Genomic DNA, 12,018 nt, shown 5'->3' with positions numbered 1-12,018 from the left:
GACACATGACCGGAAGCAAAGTGTGTCATGTGACCCCTATAAAAACTACCCGCTGCTCTCTACCAATCGTGATGGGTTTCGGTCATATAGGACTGCCCCGAGAGCAGATTTCACCAATCGGGGGTGTTCTAGGGTGGGATGACCCATCCGGAAAGGGTTCATGTGACCCCTCTAAGAACTCCTCCCACTGCCTTCTACCAATCACGATGGGTTTCGGTCGCATAGGACCGCCCCGAGAGCAGATTTGACCAATCGGGGATGTTCCAGGGCGGGATGACCCACCCGGAAGTGGATTATGTGACCTCTCTGAGAACTCCTCCCACCACCCTCTAACAATTGTGATCGGTTTCGGTCATATAGGACTGCCCCGAGAGCAGATTTGACCAATCGGGGGTGGTCTAGGGCAGGATGACCCATCCGGAAAGGGTTCATGTGACCCCTCTAAGAACTCCTCCCACCACCCTCTACCAATCGTGATGGGTTTCGGTCATATAGGACTGCCCCAAGAGCAGATTTGACCAATCTGGGGTGTTCTAGGGCGGGATGACCCATCCGGAAAGGGTTCATGTGACCCCTCTAAGAACTCCTCCCACCGCCTTCTACCAATCACGATGGGTTTCGGTCGCATAGGACCGCCCCGAGAGCAGATTTGACCAATCGGGGATGTTCCAGGGCGGGGTGACCCGTTCGGAAGTGGATAATGTGACCTCTCTAAAAACTCCTCCCACCACCCTCTACCAATCGTGATGGGTTTCGTTCATATAGGACTGCACCGAGAGCAGATTTGACCAATCGGGGGTGTTCTAGGGCGGGATGACCCATCCGGAAATGGTTCATGTGACCCATCTAAGAACTCCTCCCATTGCCTTCTACCAATCACGATGGGTTTCGGTCGCATAGGACCGCCCCGAGAGCAGATTTGACCAATTGGGGATGTTCCAGGGTGGGGTGACCCGTTCGGAAGCGGATAATGTGACCTCTCTAAGAACTCCTCCCACCGCCCTCTACCAATCGTGATGGGTTTCGGTCATATAGGACTGCCCCGAGAGCAGATTTGACCAATCGGGGGTGTTCTAGGGCGGGGTGACCCACCCAGAAGAGGGTCATGTGACCCCTCTAAAAACTCCTCCCAGCGCCCTCTGCCAATCAGAGTGCAGCACCATTACCCCCATAAGTCCCACTGCCGGGGCAGAAGAGGCCATCTTTTACCAGGAACGCGTGCTTTAGAAATCGTGGAAACATGGACTCCTTCACCACCCCCGTGAGAACTTCGGACTTTGTTTTAGCCCCGAGGGCCTTTGACCATCCGCGGAGAAAGCGCTACATCAGCGACAGTTCCAAGGAGGAGGAGGGAGCGACCGAGGAGGGCCCTTTGACCCAGCCGTTGATGGATACGCCAGAACCCGAAACCCAATTGCTTGTGAGACACCCCGATGAGTGTGGTGGCCTCTTGTCGTCCACCCCCTGGAGGAGGAAGGCGAACACAGCTCAGGGGAGTCACCGGAGGACAAGGTGAATGGAAAAGACGTCGCTCAGGTAAATGAATTATTAAGAAGTGATGGTTGATGATGGGGTATAATGGGGTTAGGAACCGGGGGGTGGGGGGTTTGTGTAAATTTAAAAACAAGCAGTGGGAATTTACACTGTTTCTTTTCTGAAAATCTCTCGACAGCTCAACGATGCCTTTCTAGAGGAGCAGGAGGCCCTGGACAGCGTTGCATCAAGCAGCGAAGATGAACTGGGCCCACCTTGGTTTTGCTCAATGCCGATACAAATTGTTGAAGAGGACTCCGAGGATGATGGCTATGAGGAGTTTAGGAGGAGGCTTGGCATGGAACTAACTGAGCCAGTGCCACGTCGTGAGCGTAAAAAAAGTCCTGCGGACTATTGTACGCGTTGCTGTTTATGCTGTCCTTAATCACTGCCTTAGGGAAAAGCTTTTTGAAGATTGTGAGGGCTGTGTCATAGCTGCGCCAGCCCAATGGCACCATGAATGTGTGACTTGGACTTCAGTGGCTATAAACTGCAAGCTCCGGGGCCTGTGTGCTGAGCTGTGTTTGGAAATCCTATTAAACACTGTTATTGCCATAGGTTATGCTATGCAATGTCTGTGCCTAACCCAAGAACATTTAGCGCCGGGGGGACCTTGATAAAAAACAAGCCCCAAGACATTCATTGAGATCTGCAAAGGGCCCCCACTTGGAATGGGCACTGTAAGAGGCCCTACAGAAAAATGTATTTGAACTAAAAGAAAAAAAGAAAAAAAAGAAAAGAAAAGCAGCCCAGTTGTGCAGACAACTTATTCCCCCAGCCCAGACCACAAAAGGGAATGCTGGGGAGGGGTGAGCCCATCAACCTGCTGACTATTTTGAAACAAAGAGTTAGGGTGGTATAAAAACCTCAGGGAGCTTGGAGCCTGTCTCTTCCAACAGAAACGCTCTTGAATTGCTGCTGGACTGCAAGAGGAGGTATGCGCCCTGTTTTGAACTCTGAAAATAGATATTCTATAATGCCATTCTTTGGCCATGCTGTCTTAGTAAATAACGGTGCCTGGCTTTATTGCAGTGTGATCTGTTTAGCATGGAACCAGGAACTTTAAGCTGCATTTCACCACCAGGCCAAGGTAAAAACCATTTTAACTATAGATGTGCTTAATACTGTTAAATTAAAAAAAAAAAAAAACCTTCAGGTATTACACAGGTTGTATAGGGATTTGGGGGTAATCCTAACTTAATATTTTTGCTTGTTCTTTAACCTGAAGGCCCAAACACACATGGCAGGGGTGGTGGTGGTGGACAGAACAACCATGTGCCTTTTAAATGTATGTGGGTTTATTGAAAAGTATTTTCAATGGATTTTAAAAGCAGTTTAGTTTTTATTTTGCAAAATGAGATGTCTTTTTAAAAAATGTTTGTGGGTTTTTAAAGCGGTAGAAATAAACTCGAAACCTGTGTTTGTTGTACAGCCTGAAATGGATGATTTTGTTTTAAAGCTGTGACTTTTCAAATAGAAAAACACCCTAACGAATATTTTATTTTTTTAAGTTTACAAGACAGTTTCATGTGTTTTATAATAATGTTGTTTGCTTCACAGTACGGTCAAAACACGAGAGGGTAAACAAGCTCAAAAGAAAAAGGAAAGAGACAGCTGAAAAGGAAAATTCACCAGCATCAATGACTGATGGATGGATGAAGCCCAGTAAATATATTTTGCTTATTTGTTTCATGAGGTTTTGTATTTTAAGTAAACCCATAGGTGAGGGTGAGAAAGATGGTAAAGTTCAGTTTCGTAAAATGTCTTTTCTCCCCCCTCATAGGCACGGGCAGCTTTCCTGACAATGCTGTATTCGAAGCTACAGAGACACCTCCACCAGAACCGCCAAAGAACCAGGAATCTGCTTTGAGACCTTTAACAACGCTAACACAAAACAGCACAAGCAGGAGCGCCGCCAGCTTTTCTGCCGCCCTAGATGGCGGAAGGTCCCGCCCCGAAATGCCGCCCCTCCACAGAGGCGGCGGAAGGTCCCGCCGCTGAAATACCGCCGCGGTCACCGCCCCCCAAATTGTAGTGCCCTAGGCGACCACCTAGGTCGCCTAATGGATTGCGCCGGCCCTGAGCACAAGGGTGCAGATGAAGCATCAGGGCAGTCCAAACCTCATATACGTCAAACCCAAGGACAAAACAAAAGATTCTGGTAAAGACCAACCACGCAAACACAACTCCAGTTCCTCAGCGGCCACCACCACACCAAGCCCTGAGAAAACTGAGCAAAAATACACATATTCACAAACCCGGAATACGCGCTCTAGGGGTTGTGAATAAAAAACCAAGGACTGACAGACCATTCTCCCAACACCATAAGCTCGTCACAGCTCCCCCATATTCTAGTATTTGGGAAAAGTATGATGCTTCATTCAGAAAACTGATGAAGATTTGGGGAAAATATGAGGCTTTGTTCAGAATACTGGTGGCTGCTATATCCTCAGGGGTCTAAAGGAAAGGAGAGCTGGAAACCACGTCAAAAATGCAAAAGCTCTGGCGGGTGACTTTTTGAAAAATACTTCCATTTTTCCAAAAGGGGGCTCTGAGCAGGCGTGACTAGCCGTGGAAAGGGGCCTGGGTAAAAAGGGCACGCTAAAGGGTACACATCAGCTCAGGTGTAAACAAAAGGGGGGACAGCTCTTGGTGGACAAACAAATGGCGGCCAAAAAGTTCCAGGCCAGGGTCTCAGTAAAAATTTTAAAAAAGGCTAAAGAGGTAATGAGGAAAAAAAACAAAAAGACATGCCCCCTACTGGAGGCTCTCAAACTGGCTTGTCTGAAAATGGGGAGGTGGAACCCGACTCTCACGCAGAGTCTGGTTTAGAAAATTCCCCAGAGGGCTCTCTAGAAGGTCCCCGTCTGCTCCTGATAACCCTCACGGAGGCCCCTCGGAGTCTGACTCTCAAATAGCATCTGATGTAGAAGATGCCGCTGACTGTCCCATAGAGGAACCCCCAAGTAACCCTGAAAATGCAGAGGTGTATATGGAGAGAGTGAGAAGTTGGCAACGTGAATTACCTAGATTTGGGGGATCGGTGTATTGTGAGGAATTTCGTTTTGTCAATCCTGAGGGAATAAATTCAGCTCAGCAGGTTGTTGAAGCCATACACAGGGGAATACAGTTAGTTCTGGATGACGTTAATGGTGATTATGATGATTATGTTCAGTTACGTTTAGAGCCGAAATTTAACCAACCCTTTGTTTTCAGTCAGAAGAACTAGGCATGAGCTGTCTGCTGAGGAGTTCTTAACTCAGGCCTCAAAGCTGCTACAGAGCAATAGAGAGTTGCATCTCGATGGGACGTTTCGCCTCGTTGTGACAGTTGTAAAAAACAGGGGTGGGGGCGCTCGTAGAGTTTTAAATTCTATCCGCGGTAGTCAAATCCTCCATAAAAAGAGACAATGCTTAGTAGACCTGATTTACATCGGTACCAATCTGTGTTTTGTGGGTGGGCTCTTGGCCGTTATGTCCCACCGTAAACCTACGGACGCCGAATTGTTAGTGGGGGCGAGAAAGTTGCAGGAGAAACTGGGGGGGTCAGATCAAAAAAAGGTTCTGCTCAGTGACGTAGCAACGTTTGAACAGCATTTAGGAGTCAATATACAGGTGGTGCTGTATGCGGCGAAAGGCGGTTGGGGCTTTTTTAAAACGGGGAGTCCAGTGTACCCCAAGACTTTTTTCATCCCGTTGCACGATGAGCATTACTATGGGGTTCTGGATGTGAAAAAGTTCTTCTGTGTGAAAAGTTATTGTGAGTTTTGCCACATGGCGTACAGTCACGACCACTCTTGCAGGTATCGTTGCCGCCTCTGTTTGAGCGTAACGTGCTTGGACAGCATGGGCGTGCAGCTGAGGTGTCCTAGCTGTAGACTGTATTATCGAGCCAAAGAGTGTTTAGACGGACACGTCGACTGTGCATCGAAAAAACAAGTCGAATGCCTGTCTAAAACTTTGTGTGATAAGTGTCAGTCTTATGTGGACAAGCGGCACAGGTGTAAAGGGAGGCGCTGTAAGCAGTGTCAGGGTTTGATGGCTGGCGATGTAGACAGTCACCTGTGTTTTATGGACAGCCTTAGAAAGCCCGAATCATCAGAAAAGTATTTTTTTTTATGATGTTGAATGCACGCAGGAGACTGAGTTGCACACGCCCAATTACATTTTTGTTATGTTCCTAAAGCCGGGAAAATCCTGGGAATTGAAGGGTGATGAGTGTCTTTCTATATTTGTTGAGACCTTTATTGGCAAAGAGTTCCGGGACTACACGTTCCTAGCGCACAGTTCCAAAGGTTATGATGCGTACTTCATCGTTAGACAGTTACTGAAGGAAAAGATGTGCCTAGAACTGATCACTCAGGGTACCTCTTGGGACCAGATTCACCAAAGGGCTTAAGTGTCTAACTGATGGTTTAGGCACCTAACTGCCAGAATCAGGCCCCACTGGGATTCCCAACCCCCCCGCCCAGCTGCTGCTCACCACTGCAGGGTCCTAAACTCACTTGAATGTCATTTACAACAAGAGGGTCCTAGAAGAAGGGTTTAAAACCCTGCCCTACGGCTTTTAAAAATGGATATGAGGTGGAAACACCCCTTTTCTGCAATTCTCGCAGGGCCTAGCAACTGCGGGAAAAGTTACTTTATAAAAAATGTGTTGGATAATGCCAAACAACCACTGTCTGTTATGCTTGAGAATGTTGTGTGGTGTTACAGTTGTTGGCAACCTCTGTATAAAGAACTGCTTGTAACAGCTGGGGTTGCTGACCGAAAACATGTCTAGCTGTGTAAAGAGAAACCTGGTCCTTTTAAAATTACTTAGCAAATCGTCCCCGCAGGTAAGGAGGGCTATACTATGTTCGTCAAGTATCAGGGGGTAGCCGTGTTAGTGTGTATCTACAAAAACAAGGAGTCTGGTGGCACCTTAAAGACTAGCAGATTTATTTGGGCACAAACTTTCGTGAGTAAAAACCTCACTTCTTCGGATGCATAGAGTGAAAGCTTGTGAAGTAACTCCCTGCTCTCCATGTGTCAGTATATAATGCCTGCATCTGTAACTTTCACTCTATGCATCCAAAGAAGTGAGGTTTTTACTCACGAAAGCTTATGCCCAAATAAATCTGTTAGTCTTTAAGGTGCCACCAGACTACTTGTTGTTTTTATACTATGTTCGGGCTCTGACGATTTAGTAGCGGCCATCTCAGAAATAGCGCTCAAGCTCCCAACTTCCCTGGGGGTGTAATAGATTTTCTTTAACAGAGCTGCCTAGACATGACTTTTACTGGTACCGTCTTTTACTAACACAAATATGAAAGGGGACACATTCATATTGATACATTTAAATAAATACGTTTTATTAATCGCCTGGTTTAACACGACCTTTTACAGCCGCCTGTAAAAATGGACTCCATAAGGAAGTCTGAGCTGGTTCATTCTTCCATTTTGTCCTTTTCCAGATTTTCGTCTTGATATCTGTGTCTCATATCGTGCATCAGCTGTTTTTGCTTATGTCTGTTTACTCCCACGGGGCTACCAGTGTGTAAGTTCTCAAAGGCCTCTAGAAAGGCATCGTCGAACTGTTGAGAGATTTTCAGAAAAGAAAGTAAGCACCCCACTGCTTGTTTTTAGATTTACACAACCCGCTGGTTCCTAACCCCATTACACCCCATCATCAACTGTCACTTCTTTATCATTCATTTACCTGAGCGACGTCTTTTCCATTCACCTTGTCCTCCGGTGACTCCCCCGAGCTGTGTTTGTCTTCCTCCTCCATGGGGGTGGACGACAAGAGGCCACCACGCTCATCGGGGTGTCTCACAAGCAGTTGGGTTTCGGGTTCCGGCGTATCCATCAACGGCTGGGCCAAAGGGCTCCCCTCGGTCGCTCCCTCCTCCTCCTTGGAACTGTCGCTGATGTAGCGCTTTCTGCACGGATGGTCAAAGGCCCTCGGGGCTAAAACAAAGTCTGAAGTTCTCACCGGGATGGTGAAGGATTCCATGTTTCCACGATTTCTAAAGCACGCCTTCTTGGTAAAAGATGGCCTCTTCTGCCCCAGCGCTGGGACTTATGGGGTGATGGTGCTGCACTCTGATTGGCAAAGGGGGCTGGGAGGAGTTTTTAAAGGGGTCACACGACCCTCTTCTGGGCGGGTCACCCCGTCCTGGAACACCCCCGATTGGTCAAATCTGCTCTCGGGGCGGTCCTATGCGACCGAAACCCATCACGGTTGGTAGAGGGCGGTGGGAGGAGTTCTTAGAGAGGTCACATTATCCACTTCCAGACGGGTCACCCCACCCCGGGACACCCCTGATTGGTCAAATCCTACGTGGCTGAAACCCTTCCTGATTGGTAGAGGGAAGTGGGATGAGTTCTTAGAGGGGTTACATGACACACTTTGCTTCCGGTCATGTGTCTACCTTGAACCCAGAAGTAATACCCCCCATGGGTGGGACTTCAGGTGACAGGTGGTCGGGGCTTAAGGGGTCAGGGGGTGGGGTTTAAAGGGCCAAGGGGAGGTGTTACAGTTTGTTTGACGGTAGGGTCCTTATACTACTTCCGTTTTCCATACTACAGAATCCCACCCTGCCAGCATGCCCACTAACAGAAGGGGCCCACAAATTCCACCATCTCCCTAGCATTCAGCGGGCAGCATCAACACAGCTCTGTGTCAAGGCATCAGCCATCCTCCGTGGCCTGCCACGCCCCTGCTAGTCCAGTCCAAACAATGCACCTGGAGGGTGATGGACTTGAACACACAACTCTCAGTCCTGATGTGCAACTGCCCTCTGCTCTGCCCCTCTCCGCTGAGCTCTGCTGCTGCATCCCGCTCTGCTCGGCTCTGCAGCACCCTTGGCGACTCTAGACCTGTGCAGGGGCCAGATCATCTTGCCGAACTGCCTAGTATTTTTTATGATGAGAACGAACCGCAGGACTCTTGCCCTCAAACCCAAGTCACACATACGCCTGATCAGGCTATAATCAATCCAGTCTCAGTTCCACCCGCGTCATTCGCCTTTCTCTCTTGAGTGGAAGAGTTTCTTCCAGTAATTGAAGATTTGTGGTCCATGGATTAACTATGGAGTTAAATTAACTGCAGATCATTTAAATCACCCACTTACATTTTCTGGTCCTCTGAATATCCCGACAGAAACCCGGAGCGGATAGGAATGGCTTTTGCTACATTTCATCCCAGGGTTTATCAGTTTTATTGGTTTTAGACTGTTTGGCATTTTCCTGCCATTAATCAAGTTCCTCTCGAACCCACTGCTCTGCAGATCCATTCATAATGCTCCATGGATGGATACACAGGCGGCATCATACTCGTTAGCCACCCACTTACCTGTGGCAGTTGGAAATGGGGCCCATGACCCTGAGCTCCAGAAATGCAGCCGTTGAGGAGGGAAAGGAGCAGCTCCTCCGCTATTCAGAGGAAAACAATAAAATCTAATAGATACTTAATCTGGTCTGATGTGCTTTGTGCAACAGAGGTCAGCAGTGCATGTCCATACACAGTCCCCTGGAGATGTAGGGCTGGGGATCATTGCTTGACATGGCTGACTATGAATGGATTGCAATTAGGACTGGGTGGATTGGGTCTTGTTACCAGATGTGCCCATTACTTTGGGGTATGCTCATTTATTCGGGTTACTCTTCTGGGGAAGGGGATTCTGTAATTCTATCAGTGTACTGTTTGTGTCATTTGTGTTTTTATATGGAGCTCTACTTCTCCCTTCTGCAAGTCCCCTCCCAATGGAGCTATCCTGCAGGACCTAGGTTCCCCAGGGCTGGGTTTCTCCAGCCCAGAACCGGATGAACACACCCACACCCACACATACATTAACAAAAGCAAGTCTGAGCCGACGGGTCCATCAGCGCTGTCAAGCTGACCCCTTATATGTCTCTGGACTCACTGGGCTGGTTGAAGCAGCACTTTCAAGCTGTCCCCCCTTATATGCCCCTGGGCTCCATGGACTGGGTCAAGCAGCACTTTCAAGCTGTTACCCTTATGTGTCCCAGATTCAGCACGTCCCTATCCCCAATCTCACAACACAATTGCACTGGCAGTAACCTACTTGATGAGCAAACCCCACAGTATTTTGGGCATTGCAGGGTGTGACGGGTTGGATCACAGAAACCCCCTTGGGAGCTGCCACCTAATATACCAAGACTACCCCCGCTCCTGTTTTCCCTGACAGCTCAGGACTCCAGCCCCCTGTCTTGCTGACCCGGACACTCCCGTCTGCTCCAACACAGACCCAGGGTCTGAATCACTTGTCCCAGAGCTGCAAGTTTACCTGAAAACAGCTCACAGAAGTGTGCTTGTCTTTAGCACTCAGATGCCCAACTTCCAATGGGGTCCAAACCCAAATAAATCCGTTTTACCCTGCATAAGGCTTATGCCGGGCAAACTCATAAATTGTTCGCCCTCTATAACACTGATAGAGAGAAATGCACAGTTGTTTGCTCCCCCAGGTATTAATACATACTCTGAGTAAATTATTAAATAAAAAGTGATTTTATTAAAAACAGAAAATAGGATTTAAGTGGTTCCAAGTGGTAACAGGCAGAACAAAGTAAGTCGCCAAGAAAAATAAAAGAAAATGCACAAATCTATGTCTAATCAAACTGAATACAGATAATCTCACCCTCAGAGATGCTTCAGTAAGCTTTTTCTCAGACTGGACTTCTTCCAGGCCTGGGCACAATTCTTTCTCCTGGTACAGCTCTTGTTGCAGCTCAGGTAACAGCTAGGGGATTCTTCATGGTGGCTCCTCTCCCCTCTGTTTTCTTCCACCCCTTTATATATCTTTTGCATAAGGCGGGAACCCTTTCTCCTTCTGGGTTTCCACCCCCCCCTCACTGGAAAAGCACCAGGTTAAAGATGGATTCCAGTTCAGGTGACATGATCACATGTCACTGCAAGACTTCATTGCCCACTTGCCAGCACACACATATACAGGAAGACTAACAGGTAAACACAGCCATTTGCAGACAATGATCCTTGTTAATGGGAGTCAAGATTCCAAACCATCATTAATGGCCCATACTTTACATAATTACAATAGGCCCTCAGAGTTATGTTTTATATTTCTAGTTTTAGATACAAGAGTGGTACATTTCTACAAATAGGATGATCACACTCAGTAGATTATGAGCTTTGTAATGATACCTTACAATAGACCTTTTGCACAAAGCATATCCCAGTTGCATTATATTCACTTATTATCATGTTTTTATAAAACCATATAGACTGCACAACGTCACAGGGATCTTTAGCTTAGGTAAAAGAAGCGTTGCTGTAGAGTGAATGGGGGAAGCCAAAAACACAAACGAGTAAAGTTCAGCAAGAGAGAGGGAAGCAACCAACTTAACCATAAAAGTTATTTATTGAATAATAGTGATAACTACACAAGGAGGGCTAAACCAACATAACATACATGATTAAAGGTTAATACCTAAGGTAGAAAGGAAAACCGAGAGAGAGAAAGAGGGGGGATCTCACCCACTCCATGAGGCTTGAACTGGTCGGGGTTCCCAGAAGATGGTGGTAGCTGAGGGTCCTGAATGCTGGAGACAGGCAGAGCCCCCAGCACGATCAGTCAGGAGAAGATGGAGTTCCAGTGGAACTGATGCATAGTTTGGATCTAAGCATCAGAACCCTGGCTAGAGGGTGAGTAGGGATTTTTGTAGAGAAATGACAATGGTTGAAGGGAGAACACTAGATTTGTTTATAGGTAAGCTGATGACTCAAGGGTTTTCTTTAGACTAGACAATAGGAGCTGATCCCTCTTGGCTATGGGTGGTGTTTTCTTCCAGGGAGCTCACAATGCAACTGGGCTGCTTCAGTATTTGGATATCAATTAAGGATTCATTACTAGAATTGGTCTGATAATTGCTGAGCTGGGAGATGTCTTCATCTTGTCACCCTTGTCAGGAGGGGTCTTCGACTTCACAACATCCTCTGGCAAAGAGTTTCACAGGTTGACTGGGCATTGTGTGCAAAAATACTTCCTTTTGTTTGTTTTCAACCTGCTGCCTATTCATTTCATTTATAACCACTAGTTCTTGTGTTATGAGAAGGAGTAAATAACACTTCCTTATTTACTTTTTCCACATCAATCATGATTTTATAGATCTCTCTCATATCCCCCGTAGTTGTCTCTTTTCCAAGCTGAAAAGTCCCAGTCTTATTAATGTCTCCTCATATGGAAGCTGTTCCATACCGTGAATCGTTTTTTTTTTTTTGCCCTTTTCTGAACCTTTTCCAATTCCAATAGATCTTTTTTGAGGTGGGGCGACCACATCTGCATGCAGTATTCAAGGTGTGGTTGTATCATGGATTTATATAGAGGAATATGATATTTTCTGTCGTTATCTATCCTTTTCCTAATGATTCCCAACATTGTTCGCTTTTTTTGACTGCCGCTGCACATTGAGTGGATGTTTTCAAAGAACTATCCACAATGCCTCCAAGATCTCTTTCTTG

This window comes from Chrysemys picta, chromosome 3 (assembly GCF_011386835.1).
Source record: "Chrysemys picta bellii isolate R12L10 chromosome 3, ASM1138683v2, whole genome shotgun sequence".
NCBI classification, from domain to species: domain Eukaryota; kingdom Metazoa; phylum Chordata; order Testudines; family Emydidae; genus Chrysemys; species Chrysemys picta.
This window is presented reverse-complemented; position numbering follows the sequence as displayed.